Raw genomic sequence first — 17,698 nt, 5'->3', positions numbered from 1 at the left:
AAACAGTATCTAAAAGACCATTGTGGAGAATTAAAATTTTTGACTGGTTTCTTACTCCTGTAAGAAAAAAAATATTAAAATATAGAGGAAAAGTAGGTTACCCAACATATAGATATGTTATGTTGGGCATTCAATTAAAAATAAATAAATAGAGGACCCAAGTAAGAAGGGGAGTGAAGTCAAGTGCAAATGATGTACAAATGAATTAAATGATTAAGTGCATATGTTTTAGAATGACATGTTTAGTAGCGTGGTACCTCTGGTTAAGAACTTAATTCGTTCTGGAGGTCCGTTCTTAACCTGAAACTGTTCTTAACCTGAGGTAGCACTTTAGCTAATGGGGCCTCCTGCTGCCGCCGCACGATTTCTGTTCTCATCCTGAGGCAAAGTTCTTAACCCGAGGTACTATTTCTGGGTTAGTGGAGTCTGAAACCTGAAGCATTTGTAACCCGAAGAGTTTGTAACCTGAGGTACAACTGTAACAGGAAAACTGAGATGTTACAATGTGATTTCATGAACGTTTGTTAAAAGAAACCAATAAAGATGAATTGGGGAAAAAGAAAAAAGAAATGTCCCTAAAGCATTATTCACATACTGTATCCCAAAGGCAACAGTACTGTGGGAAAATGTGCTTTACATCACAGGTATATGGGGGACGGCTCCTTATAGTTGTACTTGAAAAGGTGTGGCCAGGTGGGTCATGAGGTGGCATTGTGTTGGGTACTCTTCATTTTTGGAACTGGAAATGGCAGCTCCCAACTTCCTTAATTGCATTTCGTAATTGATTTGGAGGAGGTTGCCAGCAAAGTGACGCCCAATTGAATGTAAAGGAGTAATTATGCATTGCAAAAGGAATTACCTTTGCGCAGTTATGTCCCTATCCCAGGCAACTTAATCTATTTTAAAGCAGAACAGACCTGTAGATCTGGGGGGGGGGAGAGAGCACAATTTCATGTACTGTTCAAGCATTTCAGAATTCTACAATGAAACATCATATTTTTCTTGCAGCGTGGTGACAAAATTCTATCAGCACATCCTGGCTTTGGTATTTGCTGTCCAGGAAATCAGTAAAAACCCCAAGCTTTTGCCAAATATCACTATCGGATTCCATATTTATGACAGCTACTATGATGCAGGGATAACATATCGTACCACGTTGGGCCTGCTCTTCCAGTCACGTAGGTTTGTCCCTAACTACAAATGTGGCAGGCAGGGGAATTTAATGGGAGTCATTGGCGGTCTGGATTCCGATACCTCTTCACACATGTCAGACATCTTAGGCCTGTACAAGATTCCACAGGTAGGATTCATAGGTTGGGTCTATCAGATCTTCTCTAATCTCATGCACCTGCTCTTCTTTCCTCTTTCCTCTTCTAGATAGCAATTTCAAGACTGAAATTTTTGATTGGGGAAAGATAGGGTGAAATACATGGATATGAAATGTCTATTCTGTAGTTTGTGGATACATCCGAAACTCCCTCACTCTAAATTATATGAGGGTTGATAACATGTAGGCCTTCAAGTCTTTGGAATTCCCATCACAGCGAAGTACAGCTAGCCCATCATCAGTCAGCCTATCTCTCCTCTGTTCTTTTTTAAATAATACAGTTTTAAAACTATCCAATTCAGAAGCACTTTTGAGATGAGGAAGAAGAAAAAGGAAAAGGGTGTACTGAATTATTATATGGTCTTGTTGAACTTTCACATTTGTAAATTTCAGTTAAAATGTATTTAATCATGGTTCTTTTAAGAATGTTTTATGGATATGTTAAGTTATTTAAGGATATATTAATGCAGCTGAATAATTTTTTATTGAATTTTTGAAAATTTTATACATATAAAACAAAACCGTTTCAAACATTAAAATACAAGGTTCTTTTGAACCTTCAGACCTCTTTCCCTCCCTCCAAGCATTCCATATTTAGATTTAAGTTTATCCATCTATTATACGGCCATAATTACCATAAATAATTCCACATTAACAAGTTCCAGATTACAAGATTTTAACTGTGGACAGTGGTCTTTTAAATAAATTACAAATTTATTCCAATCTTTAGAAACTACTTGATCTTACTGGTTTCTGATCTTCCCCATCAGTTTCGCAATTTACGCAAACTCCATCATTTTCATCTGCCATTCTTCTTTTGTTGGTACTTTTCCTTCCTTCCAGTTCTGGGCTAGTAGCATTCTCGCTGCCATCGTTGCATACATAAAACGTCTTTTATCTTTTGGGAAATCTTCACCTATCATACCTAGTAAAAAGGCTTCTGGTTTTTTGACAAATAAATCTCACTGTTCAACAGAGGCTACACTAGTACATGCTTGCAGAGGATTGCAGCTTAAATAATAATAATAATCTTTATTGCGGTCCAACGACCCATAACATAGATACAGAATAAAATAAAGACTCATATAGACAACCCCCCAGGGAAGGGAGACCGAAGTGTTATTTGTTTAGTTGATCTTTGATTCATATGAGTACTGAAAGAAATTTTGCCATGGCCACTGTGATATCGTTGGACTTGTCATCCAGAATATATTTTATATTGTAGGCTTCAGATTGACCCGACCAATTTGCCAGTAGCGGCTTAATCAATAGTTCCCTCGCTTGATCATACTGTCCTCAAAGCAATAAAATATGCCTCATACAGTCAACATCCTGAGAGCACACAAAGATCCTTATTTTGATAAGGAATACCTCTCAGTCTGCCGTTTAACACTTCTGATTGAAATACATTTAATCTGGCTTTGGGGAAAAGACGCCGGTATGTTGGTACAGACGGATTTCTAAGATAGGCAGGTGTCTAAAACTCGAACCCATCGTGGATTCCTACTGCTAATGGGCCATAAGTAATAACTCACTCACTCACTCACTCACTCACTCAATAAATAAATAAATAAATAAATAAATAAATAAATAAATAAATAAATAAAGCTATCCAAGGCTGGATCTAGACATGTAAAAGAAGTGATTCAGTTAAACGTGTTGCAAGTTCATACAGGGAAATCTGGTAGGGAAAGATGAGACTCCACAGCACAATCTGGTGCCACAGTGTTACATTGCATATACAACAAATATAAAACATTTAAAAACTCACAAAAAAACCTACAACAACAATCTAGCTGAGTCCCAGGTCTACTTAGTAAGAAACCTTATTATATCAATTGGACTTAATTGAAGATAATATATATAGGATATATAGGATTATAGTCTAAGTATGACCCTTCCTTGAAATGTCTCCTTTTTAAAAATTTTAGTTTTCATATGGCTCATTCCAACGAGTCGTGAATGAGCAAACTGATCTTCCTTCTTTTTACCGCATGGTCCCTAATGAAGAGCTTCAGTACCAGGGAATTATTCATTTACTTCTGCATTTTGGATGGAAATGGGTTGGAATCATGATTTTGGATGATGACAATGGAGAGCATTTCTTGAAGACTATGGAGCCCATGTTTTCCCAGAGCGGGATCTGTTCAGCTTTCACCAACAGAGCTCCAGATGAAATGCGTTTCCACAACCTTGCTGAAATGAATGATTACATTTTGAATAGCATTAAAGGTTTCAGAAAAACCAAAGCCATTGCAGTGCTTATATATGGTAAAACAGCCATCATTAGGTGGTTGGCAGCCATTCTGTGGTGGAAAAAGTTATTGCCTTTAAGCGATCTTCAATATGAAGAATATATGATTCCTGGAAAGGTGTGGATTACAACAGCTCAAATTGATTTTGCATTCTTTTTATTGCAAAGGACGTGGGATGTTCAAATGTTTCATGGAGCAATTTCATTTACAGTTCACTCAAATGAGCATCTTGGCTTCCAAAATTTCATTCAGTTTATAAACCCTTCCAGTTCAACAGAAGATGGCTTTATCAAAGATTTCTGGGAACAAGCATTTGATTGTTTCCTGCAAGATTTTGATGAATCCTGTACTGGAGAAGAGAGATTGGAGAGCCTTCCTGGACCTTTTTTTGAAATGAGCATGACAGGCCACAGCTACAGTATCTATAATTCTGTGTATGCTGTGGCACATGCCTTACATAGAATTTCTACATCTAAATCCAAACACAAAACAATGACAAAAAAGGGTGGACTAGATCTCCTGAATGTGGAACCTTGGCAGGTAATAGCTCCTCGCTGTCAAAGGTCTAATGTATATTACAGATGTGTGATGTTCAATTGCCATTATGCCTAGCAGAAAATGGGGACTCTTTTTGTGAATCTTTTAAATTCTTTTCACTGCAAAGCAAGCTGGCCGCATTCCAGTGTATTTTGACATAGGAATTCTCCTTAAGTGACACAATCTGCTATAATTCTATTAAAAAATGACAGTGCACTCTTACTAATATTGTAAATATTTATCCAAAAGTGTCATATAATTGTTGACAATGTACAGATGGAAATTAGATATGTTTAAACAATGTTGGATATCCTTTATGCTACAAATGAAGCTATGAAATCCACTTATCGCCACTAATAAGGTCAGGGCATGTAGAAAGTACCATCTACAAATATCTGTGAAAGGGAAAGCAGCCCATTTGTGATTATTCAGAAACATTGAACTTCATTCATTGACTATTTGAATCAAAGTAGACTTGAACAATTGATATTCTGCAAATGTATTAAAATGAATTTAATTGAATTGTGCTTGTATGGCGCCTGATAGACATATCCAAGTTCTATGTTTTATCTGTCAACTTGGTTCTACCATATTCAATCTACTCAATATAAGCCATAAAGTAAAGGTAAAGGGACCCCTAACCATTAGGTCCAGTCGTGGCCGACTCTGGGGTTGCGGCGCTCATCTTGCTTTATTGGCCGAGGGAGCCGGCGTGCAGCTGGTCATGTGGCCAGCATGACTAAGCTGCTTCTGGCGAAACCAGAGCAGAGCACGGAAACACCGTGGTACCTATTTATCTACTTGCACTTTGACATGCTTTCGAACTGCTAGGTTGGCAGGAGCAGGGACCGAGCAACAGGAGCTCACCCCGTCGCGGGTATTCGAACCGCCAACCTTCTTATTGGCAAGTCCTAGGCTCTGTGGTTTAAACCACAGCGCCACCCGCGTCCCTAATATAAGCCGTACTATTTTGTAAAGATGGAATCTTAAAAAAATTTCTTCACATAACAGTTATAGTGTCTGGAAATTGCTTTCTTAATGTAAACTCTATAGAAAAAGTATATTCTCAGTGAGAATATGTCAGTATTTTAAATGCTATTCTATTCTCTTTCTTCCTGTAGCTCCACTCATGGCTTCAGAGTATCTCATTCAACAACAGTGCTGCAGATGAAATCATGTTTAACAAAGATGGAGAATTATCATCTGGGTTCGATATTACAAGCTTGGCCACTTTCCCAAATAACTCCTATGCCAGAGTCAAAGTGGGAAGACTAGATCCTCAAGATTTTAAAAGAGCTGTATTATCCATTAATGAAGAGAAAATGGAATGGCACAGAGATTTGACTCAGGTGAACGGGATTTATGATTATACACTGGGTGGTTAGTCAGTACAGTGGTACCTCGGTTTAAGAACAGCCCTGTTTATGAACTATTCGGTTTGCAAACTCCGCAAAACTGGAAGTAGTGTCCCGGTTTGCGAACCTTTCCTCAGCCCAAAACGGAAGCCGAATGGTGGAAGGGCACCGGCGGCAGGAGGCCTCATTAAGAACAGTTTCGGTTTAAGAATGGACTTCCGGAACGGATTAAGTTTGTAAACTGAGGTACCACTGTATATTTAAGGCAACCAATGGAGAGACTCTTCATGCAATGTGTCATTGATTCTTACTGTAAGCTGAAAAGGCAGAGGTGTTATGTATTCCAGGTTGAGTTCTAGAAATGGGAAGATGGACTCTTTTTTGATAGGCTTGCGCTCCCCTGGAAGGAGCTAGTTTGCAGATTGTGGGTAGTCCCAGATACAACATTGTCACTTGTGGCCCTAGTTGCCTCAGTGCATAGAAGTGCCTATTTCTAGCTTCATCTAGGTTCACCAGCTAAGGCCTCTTTGGGATAGAGATGACTTGGCCATGGTATTTCATGACCTGCTGATTTCCATATGGAATCATTGCAGTGCATTCTATGTGCAGCTGCCCTTGTAGATGACTTGGAAACTTCATCTAGTACAAAAGGCAGTAGCCAGATCATTTTTTTCAGAACACACCCTATATATGTGGCTGAAATCAGTTTTAAATTGTTGTAATCTACCCTGCTTAGGGACGCGGGTGGCGCTGTGGGTAAAACCTCAGTGCCTAGGACTTGCCAATCATATGGTCGGCGGTTCGAATCCTGGCAGCGGGGTGAGCTCCCGTCATTCGGTCCCAGCTCCTGCCCACCTAGCAGTTCGAAAGCACCCCTAAGTGCAAGTAGATAAATAGGTACCGCTTTATAGCGGGAAGGTAAACGGCATTTCCCTGTGCTGCGCTGGTGCTGGCTCACCAGAGCAGCTTCGTCACGCTGGCCACGTGACCCAGAAGTGTCTCCGGACAGCACTGGCCCCCGGCCTCTTAAGTGAGATGGGCGCACAACCCTAGAGTCGGACATGACTGGCCCGTACGGGCAGGGGTACCTTTACCTTTAATCTACCCTGCTTACTAAGAAAAGGGATAATGCCCATTATGCCGTGCTTGGGGATTTTTATCTCTACAGTTGTTTAGCGAGATCAGGCATCCCCATCATGTGGCCCTCGCGATGTTTTGGCCTACAACTCCCATGATCCCTAGCTAACAGGACCAGTGGCCAGGGAAGATGGGAATTGTAGTCCAAAACATCTGGAGGGCCGAAGGTTGGGGATGCCTGAGCTAGATGGATAATTCTCACCACACATAGAAAATGCACACACACACAATCACATATACAAAGCAAAATATTAAATTATACATTGACTTCCCTTCCCACCTTCCATGGTTCCTTCTGATTACCCCTTTTTCCTTTTTTCTCAGTGTAATTTTTACTTCTGAATTCACTCTAATCCTGCTAAATTTTTTTTAACTTGTTTACAATGATTCTTCAAAAATTCTATAAACATTTTCAAATCTTCCTGAAATACCCTTTCCTCTTGATCTCTTATTCTGCTAGTTAGGCATGCCAATTCTGCATATTCCATCATTTTTGTCTGCCACTCCTCCTTCGCTGGCACTGCTCCCTCCCTACTGTATACACCATCTGTTTTTGCATAGGTATTTGCGTGGCAAGGCACCAAATCCACCCCATTGTTGGAATAAAGACACTAGATGTCAGTATTTTAGGTTAATGGGCTAAAAATGGTCACAATTTTATTTGTTACAGAATGTGAGTGGTATTGGCTTGGGCACTGGAACCAAACCAACTATATCTAACTCCTGCCCACCTGCAGGAAGTCTCAGAAGGGTAAACCACAAGTAGGGGGAGCCCTGTTGATGCACATCAACTAGGAACTCCCCCAGGGTCACCGATAGGGGTCGTGCCATGGCCCTAGCCCCCGTCTGGGCTATGGATGGGGCCACGCCCCCCAATTCCTTTAATGGAATACCCCTGAAATAGGAGGGATATGTGAGGGCCACTATGTCCTTTCACCTCCAACCGAATACTCCAGCGCCTAACGGCCAAACCTTACAAACTTGTGACGATTTGCTACGAGGTAGGTGAAAAACCAAGTGGCTGGTGCCAATTTTCCAAGTGGAAAAAAATCCTACCAGGTCCCTTCAACAAAAGATTAAGAGCCTAACTATAGGGAGGGAAGGAGAACTGTGCGAGCGTGAACCAAAAGGGGCCGAGTTCCCACCGTGAGCAGCTTAAATGGCATAAGCCACGTCTCCCCCATCCAACCAGATTGGTCGGCCCAAGGAGTGAAGCAGCCAGGAGCTCCCTGTGATGCAGGGGCCAGCCCCGCCCCCACGCATGGGGCAGGCTCATGACCAGTCCGCAACTTCATTTCCCGGGGGAAGGGAAATGGCTTTATTGCACATTGTGGATTGGATATCATTGTTGGATATCATTGGTCTTCTAATTGTTGATAATATCTAAATCAACCTTTCTGAAACATTTTCTCAATGCTAAATTCCTCCTTTGTTTGAGACCAGGTGCCTCCCTCCTCCTTATGCAATGAGAACTGCCTGCCTGGTTACAGCAGGAAGGTGATTGAGGGGGAGAAATTTTGCTGCTACATTTGCGCTCCATGTCCAGAAGGGATGTTCTCAAACAAGAAAGGTAGGTTAGACATTGTAAAGACACATGGATATAATGAAATGACAGCTGAATCTGTGATTACTGATGACAGAATGTCTAGCCTGTATCGTTATTAATGCCTACAATTGTTCCTCCACATAACCACATCAAAGTTATTGACAAGGCTTAGATAGACTGTGGCTTTCTCCCTCTGCATGAATTGTCTGCCTCCAAAAACAAATGGAATCCAGTCAATCCCATAATTGGGGAATTCCTGATGCTGCTGTTGAGTATGTCCTCCCCTGGATGATAGAGTTCATTTACATCCCGCATTCACCAGAGTAGTTAAGGACAATGCTACAAAAACAGAGTTTACCTAAATCCAGGTGGTTCAAGTGAAGAGAAATTTAAGGCTTAACTGTGAGTGATTGCCTGCTTGAGCCAAATGTATTGGTTAAAGTTTTGTGATGAAAGGATCATTCTAGGCCAATTCAGACAGGTCAGGACTGTAGGTCTCACAAAGAGGAGAGCTTCCTTTTATAGAGATTCAGTGATACACTGCAGTGGCAATGATCATGAAGCTTTATTAAAGATACAGAAACAAAACTATAGCAAAGATATGACACACTTGTTCTCTGATTACATTTAGAAATGAGAACCATCCCCTTGGGTAAATCTGGGTAGAGGAACTCCATACTATGTGTGATATGTGTCTTTATTCTGATTCCCACCCAAAGCTGCAACCCAAGCCTTATATAGCTATTATCTTTAATAGCTCTATATAGCTATTAGCCACTGCTACATAGCATGGCTTCTGTTCATCTATATTCACAAAACAATGGTATGGAAAGCCACCAAGAGATCAAGTTAGAGAAGCAGGGTCAGCTTTCCCTGTCTCTCTCCTGATAAAGGTCATTCATCATAAACATAACATTTCTAGCAATATTACAGTGCAAAGAAGCCTGTAGGTGTGATAAGTGTGAGAAGATGTGAAAGAATTAATAATATATTTTTGAAGAACAAAACAACATAGAGCAAGAAGTACAACCAAGATTTTGGACAATGTCCCTGGATGTCCTGCCAACCACTACTGTATTTCCCATTTCATTTCAACCCATCCCTAAAATAATTAATTGTTCTTGGTAGATCATGTGATTTTTCAAATAGAAGCCAATATTTACCATACCTCAAAACCCTTACATAAGCATATTAGGTTAGGAGGATAGAATGGACGGTAGCCCCATGTTCAGAGTTTTGGTAATAATTACTAATAACTACTTATTAAGATGAATTCCAGGAAAGATGCTCATTGTTCATAAAAATAGAAGAGTGTTTAAGAAGAGTGTTTGACGGTGGCATTTGCTGCCAAGGAGTGTGGTGGAGTCTCCTTCTTTGGAGGTCTTTAAGCAGAGGCTTCACAACCATATGTCAGGAGTGCTCTGATGGTGTTTCCTGCTTGGCAGGGGGTTGGACTCGATGGCCCTTGTGGTCTCTTCCAACTCTATGATTCTAAGCATATGTTCTTCTTTTAGACATGGATTATTGTATCAATTGCCCAGGAGATCACATTCCAAACAAGGGACAAGATAAATGCATCCCCAAGACGCACAACTTCCTCACTTTTGATGAACCTTTGGGCATTACTCTAGTTTCTTTAGCTATTCTTTCTTCTCTGATGACAGCTATGGTGCTTGGAATCTTCATTAAGAAAAGGGACACTCCCATCGTCAAAGCCAACAACCGGAGCCTCACCTACTTTCTTCTCATTTCTCTCCTTCTTTGTTTCCTCTCTGCTTTGCTCTTCATTGGAAAGCCCCAGAAGGGGACCTGTCTCCTGCGACAAACAGCTTTTGGCATCATCTTCTCCATTGCTATTTCTTCTGTTTTGGCCAAAACCATTACAGTGATTGTGGCTTTTATGGCCTCCCAGCCAGGAAACATTTTCCGGAAATGGGTGGGGAAAAGATTGGCATATTCTCTTGTATTGGCTTGCTCTCTCCCTCAGTTTGTCATTTGTGTTATTTGGTTATGTACCTTCCCCCCATTCCCAGATTTGGACATGAACTCACTAGCTGGAGAAATCATTGTGGAATGTAATGAAGGGTCACTTTTCATGTTCTACTGTGTCCTGGGGTACATGGGAATTATGGCAACCATCAGCTTCACCATGGCTTTCCTAGCGAGGAGGTTGCCAGACAGTTTTAATGAAGCCAAGTTCATCACCTTCAGCATGTTGGTTTTTTGCAGTGTTTGGCTGTCCTTTGTGCCAACCTACTTGAGCACAAAAGGAAAATACATGGTGGCTGTTGAGATCTTTTCCATCTTGGCTTCTAGTGCTGGGTTACTAGGTTGCATATTTTCACCAAAATGTTATATTATTATATTGAGGCCTGAGCTGAACAAAAAGGAACAGCTAATAAGAAGGAAGCAATAAAAATCAAATAGGTTCTATCCAGAGCTAGTCCTAATCAGAGTAGACCCCTTGAAATTAGTGAACATCATTAACTTAGTGTGTTAGTGTCAAAGGATCTACTAAGAGTAAAACTTAGTTTGATACAATCTGCTATATATTTTGTTCCTGCTCAGGAGCAAACACCTCTTCTCCTTTATGTTTGTTGAACAGACTAAAAGGTTACAGGCCCTCCTTTGAAAAAGCAGATTTTCACATTATTGTCTTCACTGCTGTGTCTTTTCTTTTGTGCAATGCCTTCATGATGTTTTTTGCTTTCACAATCTATAAACCAATAAAGACTGGCTCAATTTCTTTTATTGTCATACTACCTATTCCCATCCAATAATTGTGCTGTTAAGTTAAACACATTGCCCTCATTGCTCAATTTGGATTTGCAGTCATTATCTAGGACAAACATGGGGAACTTGGCTGCTCTCTAGATATTGTTGGACTCCAAGTCCCATCAGGCTTAGCCAACATGACCAAAATTCAAAGATGATGGAAGTGGGAATTTAATAACATCTGAAGGATCACTGGTTCTCAATTTCTGTATGTTGGTCTTTTTCTGTGTTTGTGACAATCGTGCTCCAGAGAAAATGAGTACATAGTGGCCATGGAGATCTTCTTCATCTTTGCCTCCAGTGCTTGTTTTCTGGATTACAACTTTTCATTCAAATGCTTTCTTGTTGTGCTGAGGTATGATCTGAATAAAATGCACCAACTAATAAGGGGGGGGGGATAAAATATCATATGATCAGTCCTATTTGTTTTGCCACCTTTTTTGTTTCCTCTGAAGTGACAGTTGGTAGATTTAGCACTGTGGAAAGTGTGGTCTTTGGTAATCCACTTTAAAGTTCTCACCTAGCTCTTCTCAGATCCCAATCAGATAAAATTCTTTGGGCTCAGTCTCTATTCATGTTTACATGGTCCAGAGATGATTGAAAGATTTTAGTTTTGTTTTTTTAAAAGACCAATTATGTAGAGGTTGTAGTATATTTTCAAGAAATGTATGTAATGGCATCTATGTGCAATTTAGGCACAGATAAAAACAGATACTAAGGGATGCCCCTGGAAGACTCCATAAAATTTACAGAGGTATATACCAGCTGCTTAACCCAAACAGAAGAAAACCTAAACTTCTCCCATTCCTGTCTTTGGGGTCATCTTCTTGCCTTGCTAATAAAAACAACAAAACTAACCAATGAACTTTCACCACAAGATTCAGCCATGCTATAAATTCACCTTTATGCTATTAAGGAATAAAGATTGTAGCCCCTCAATTCCCTATGTGTGGACAATGACACTTACAGAACACATACAGGGCAGCTGAGTCTCTATTGACACTTTCCCCCTCAAAATATCTTGTGCGCATTTGGGAAATATTCAAATAACAATGTGTCATTGAGCAGCAGTCTAATGAGGGATAAACAAAGGTTTCAACAGACATGACAACATTCTTATCCCTTTAGAGAGTAGCAGATTATCTTGAGGGACAGCAAATAAAGATTTTAAAAAAGTAGTTCTCTTGGCTTTCATATCTATGACAGCTACTATGATGCAATGAGCTTTGAAATAAGGTGACATATTTCAAATTGGTTTTCATCAGCAGTTCTGGTTCTCATGAAACCTCAGAGAGCCCAGAATAATTGCAGAAATGGTTATCCTTCCCCTACAATTATCCATACTATTATGACTGAATCACCTGGACAAACCCCCAATGGCTTCCCTGATTGCAATAGGAAAAAACAAGTATTACATGTTCATAAATACCACAGTGTTCTGTTGGCAGCTAAGATTATCTAAAAGTAGGCAGGGCTCTGTCATTCTCCGTATGTCTCCCTTTTTCTATGTATGTCAGGCTTCAAATGAGTATCTCCTTTCATCTAGCATTCAAGGCAAAATTTTATAGCACAGCTGAGGCTAAGTGAAAGGTGTATAAGAACTGTTTTGGTGGAATCGCATTAAATCTGCACCATTTTGCTTAAAGAATTTTGCTCTTGCAGATAGTGACACCATAGAGGGACCAGGAAAAATGCATATTTAGAGGGGAAATTTGCCATCAGGAAATTGAGGTGCTGCAATGTTGTTGATACTGCTGCTCTTCTTGCTTCCTCACCTGGTGTGCACAGTGCACCCTATGAATTGTGCCCTGACAGACCCCCTCTCAATTCCCCATGAGTGGTACCAGCCAAACGAGTTTGTAATTGGTATGATCGTATCTCAGATGCATTACATTTTCCCCAATATTTTGTTTGACAAAGACCCTTCATTGGAGCTGGTTAACTTTCCAATGTAAGAATCCATTTTAATTTTAAATGCATTTTCATGAAAGCTGTTTGCTTTACTTTGTTTGTTTGCTTTAGACAGAGAGATCCTGCTTTGAGTTTTGTGGGATTGAGAATCTCATATATTAATGGATGGATGTGAATATTGTTTGAAATGAAAGGCAAAATGCACATATTGACTCAACCATGTTTTGTGGTCTGATTGCACTCTAGTTACATTGCTGGTCTATACAAATTTTCATCATTGTCATATAGAAATGGGTTAAGGAAGGTGTAGGTTGCAGTTATCCATTTTATTTCTCAGATTTAACGTCTTGGTCCATGTGGAAATCAGGTAACATAGGCTTCTACTAAGTCATGCCTTCTGTTTTAAAATCAAATGTAACTGCTTTCTTTGTTGCATTTCATACATTTTTTTCTGCATAAGCTAGCTATTACCTATAAATTTCCTCTTGAATATTTATTTGTTTATTTGATATATTTCTGGCAAAACCATCAGTACGTGAAAAAGAGTTAAACAGATTTGCAGTCATTCAGGAAGTAATGTGCTATTGAATGGGCTTCTTAGTTCAAGTTATTTGAACATATAGCATTGTATTTACTCGTAACTTAGATATTAATGTATCCCTCTCCCCCAGCCAACATTGGCTTTTGCCTCTGTCAGTCATTTTGTCTCACTTTGAGTTTTGTTCTCTTTGTGTTTTTAATGTTATTAATCAGTTTAATCGCCTGACAAGTGCATAGGTTTATCTGCCTTAGCAACAAAATCCCTTAGCATTAATCTCCCAACATTGTTGCTTATTCTGTGGGTGCGATGCCCAACATAATATTTTTCTCTGTTTTGTGACAATACCAGCAACCTCTTGAACTAGTTGCTTTATTTGCAGTGTATGTATAAAGTTCTACCAGCATATCATGGCCTCGGTGTTTGCCATTAATGAGATCATGGGAAATCCAAAACTCTTGCCCAATGTCACTCTTGGGTTTCACATCTACGACAGCTGCTCCAATTCAAGGATAACCTACCGTACTACTCTGGACATGGTCTGCAAATCACATAGTTTTTTCCCTAACTATCAATGTGGCATCCCCAAAAATCTGATAGGAGTCATTGGAGGACTCGAATCTGACACCTCCACACGAATGGCAGACATCTTAGGTCTTTACAAGATCCCACAGGTAGGATATGCTGGTGTTCGTTATGGAAAATTTCCATAACCAACATATAATTTACTGCCGCTTGCTCATTCTGCTTTCCTTCCGCAATTTAATAATTTTTAAAGAGGGTGAAGGATAACAACAACAAATATGCGAATCTGCACCAGGGTAATATTGGGGTTTCCAAAGCCATAAAGCACCACCTGGAACTCCCTCGTTGGAGAAGCCAGAATGTGTCCCTCCTTATTGTCCTTCTGCCAGCAGTTGAAGACCTTCTTGTTCCAACAGGTTTGGGGAACTGACTGCTTTTAATGAAAGAGCTTGTGTTGTGCTGTTTTTATTGTAATTATTTATATGTCTTAAACTGATTATATGTATGGTTTTTATTCTATTAATGTATTGTTTTTAATGATCCCCCCGGTGTTTCTAGTTATTCTTGTTTATATCTGTAAGCTGCCTCCCATCAGGGAAAAATTATGGGGTATACTACTACTACTACTACTAACACTGTAGTTAATTTCAGAAACTGTTTCATCTAGCTCAATATAGTTTACTACACCCAAAAGTGGCTCTATAGGAAAAGAGTTAGAGATCTTGCACATCATCTGTAACAAACAAGCCAGTGGCTGTATGTAGCACATTTTTTGTGCAGTGTATCTGATTTATCACCGAGCTGCAGTTTTTCCAACCCTTCCAAACTATGACAGCCTCCCACCCCTTTCTCTGAAATGTCTGTAAATTTATATGCATTTGTTCATTTAGTTTTCTTATGGCTCCTTTGAACCAGCTGCGAATGATCAAAGCAATTGCCCAGCTTTTTACCGCATGGTCCCCAATGAAATCCTACAGTATGAGGGATTTGTCCAGTTACTTGTGCATTTTGGATGGACCTGGGTAGGGCTCATGACAATGGACACTGAAGCTGGAGAGCATTTCTCAAAGGTCTTTGAGACCATGCTTTCTCAGAGTGGAATCTGTTTAGCATTCCAGGAAACTTTTCCAAAAAATGTGCATTTCATCGGCATGGAGGAAATAGTGACTCTCTTTCTCAACATTGTGCCAGATTTCATGAGGAGCACAGCCAACGTAATTGTTTTATATGGAGAAACTGCATCCATTGCATGGGTGACAGGTATTATATTTGTAAAAACATTATTTCCTATAACAGCTGCTGATTTTGAGTTAAGTTCTATAGCAAGAGTGTGGATTATGACAGCTCAAATGGATGTCACATTGCATATAGTTCAAAGGGATTTTAAAATGCAAACGCTCCATGGTGCCATCTCCTTCGCAATTCACTCAAATAAAGTTCAAGGCTTCCAAGAATTTCTTCAAACTATCAACCCTTTGAAGGCAAAGGGAGATGGTTTTATTAAGGATACCTGGGAGAATGCATTTAACTGTTCTGTTTCGACGGACTATGTTGATGATCTCTGTACTGGGGAGGAGAGATTAGACAGCCTTCCTGCAACTTATTTTGACATGAGCATGACTGGCCACAGCTACAGTATCTATAATGCGGTCTATGCTCTGGCACATGCTTTACATATTACATACTCATCAAGATTCAGTAGAAGAGCAAAGGCGGATGGGAGACGATTGGCCCCTCATAGTGTGGAACCTTGGCAGGTAATATCTTCTTATTGACTCTCAATGTTAAAAGGGGGAAATGGTGTCTGATCCGTCTTCACGGAGATACAATATAATATTTGGGGTGTGTCTCTGCTTGCTGTATTCAAAAAATCATTATGTGTGGTGTGTGTTCAGGCCACATTTCTTAGAAATCTCATTGGAGGGCACTCTCATATGTATAGTGTCTTCCTATGAAGCCTGTTTAGCCTAGAGAAGAGGAGGTTAAGGGGTGATATGATAGCCATATTCAAATATATAAAAGGATGTCACATAGAGGAGGGAGAAAGTTTGTTCTCTGCTGCTCCAGAGAAGCGGACACGGAGCAATGGATCCAAACTACAAGAAAGAAGATTCCACCTAAACATTAGGAAGAACTTCCTGACAGTAAGAGCTGTTCGACAGTGGAATTTGCTGCCAAGGAGTGTGGTGGAGTCTCCTTCTTTGGAGGTCTTTAAGCAGAGGCTTGACAACCATATGTCAGGAGTGCTCTGATGGTGTTTCCTGCTTGGCAGGGGGTTGAACTCGATGGCCCTTGTGGTCTCTTCCAACTCTATGATTCTATGATTCTATGAGGCTTTCATGGCTGTGGGAGTGCTAGTAGTGGTAGCAGTTGCAAGAAGATGGTGCAATGATTTGTTGTTTGCTTTTTTAAAAAGTGCTTTAAAAATAAAAGAACTGTTGTCTCCCAAGTCAGTTGCTGGGCATCACAAATGGGGAGACGGCTGCTGTGCCGAAGCCCTGTTTCAGCTAGGCATTGGCATCTGGTTTACTACTGTGAGAACAAGATCCTGGAGCAGATGAACATTGGTCTGATGAATCAGGGTCTTTCTATGTTCTCAGTTCCTTGATTCTCCTTTTCTTTCCATCTAGATTTTCTCTTTAATTCAGAGGATCTCTTTCAACAACAGTATTGGTGATGAATTTAAGTTCAATGAACACGGAGAGTTAGCAGCTGGATTTGATATTACAAACTTGATCACATTCCCAAATAATTCCTATGTCAGAGTCAAAGTGGGAAGGTTGGAGCCACAGCTATCATCTGGCATAAACCTCACCATTGATGACGCGAGAATTGAGTGGCATCAAAACTTCAGTCAGGTTAAAAGCAACTTAATTCTATTTCTCTTCCTTCTCCTCATCCTCCTGATTCTCCTCCTTCTCCCATGCTAGCAACAGTATGATAATATCTCACTCTTATTTCATGTACCAGCTTACATTTACATGCCATACCTCCACTCTGAATAGCCAACAGAGGGACTAAATCCCCCCCCCCCCATGCCAATGTTCATGATCATTTAAGGAGCCTGGGAGACATTATATTGAACATAAAAATAAAAAGGCATTCTTCATGCATTACATGATTAACCTTTGCAGTTAATGAGCCTACATACTTTGGTGTCAAGAAAGCTTTTCTTTCTAAAACAAAGCTTATGACTTTGTTGTTGTTGTTTTATTATTTTATAAACCTTACTCAGAGTGAATATGCCTATACGGTTTGAAGGAAGGTAAAACTCTTACTCACATCCTACATTTTTATAGGGACATCCGTTCTATATTTATTACCCCAATCATGCAGCGAATCCCAAGCAGATCTGATGACCGCTAGTTAAAATATCTAATAAACGACAGGGAAAGTGACTAAATTCTGTGTTTCTGCTATAAAATTAAGGAGACAAGCTCTGAATGAATCTGGTGGCCAATGTCTTAACGTGCACATTTTAAATTAGTGGTTAAAGGCTTTAACCTGTATTTTTTAATTGTTTTATATCTGCATTACTTATCGCGTTTTAGCTTATAGATTTTAATTTTAACCTATTTATATGGCTTTTTTATTGTTGTATATGTCTGTATTTCTGGTCTGTGGCCGTAATAAATCTATTCTTCTTCTTATTGGGTGAGTCTGTCTCAGTTTCCATAAAACTGATATAGGGTAATAGCCATCTAAGTCATAATAATTTAATTGAGAAAGGGTATTTAACCAATACTTTAAAGCTGGATGTCTGACAGCAGTGGAGTGATGGATGGACCTTAC

This window comes from Podarcis melisellensis (assembly GCF_964234715.1).
Source record: "Podarcis melisellensis genome assembly, chromosome: 13".
In the NCBI taxonomy this organism is placed as follows: domain Eukaryota; kingdom Metazoa; phylum Chordata; class Lepidosauria; order Squamata; family Lacertidae; genus Podarcis; species Podarcis melisellensis.
The sequence above is the reverse complement of the archived record's forward strand: the minus strand, read 5'-3'. Positions refer to the sequence as shown.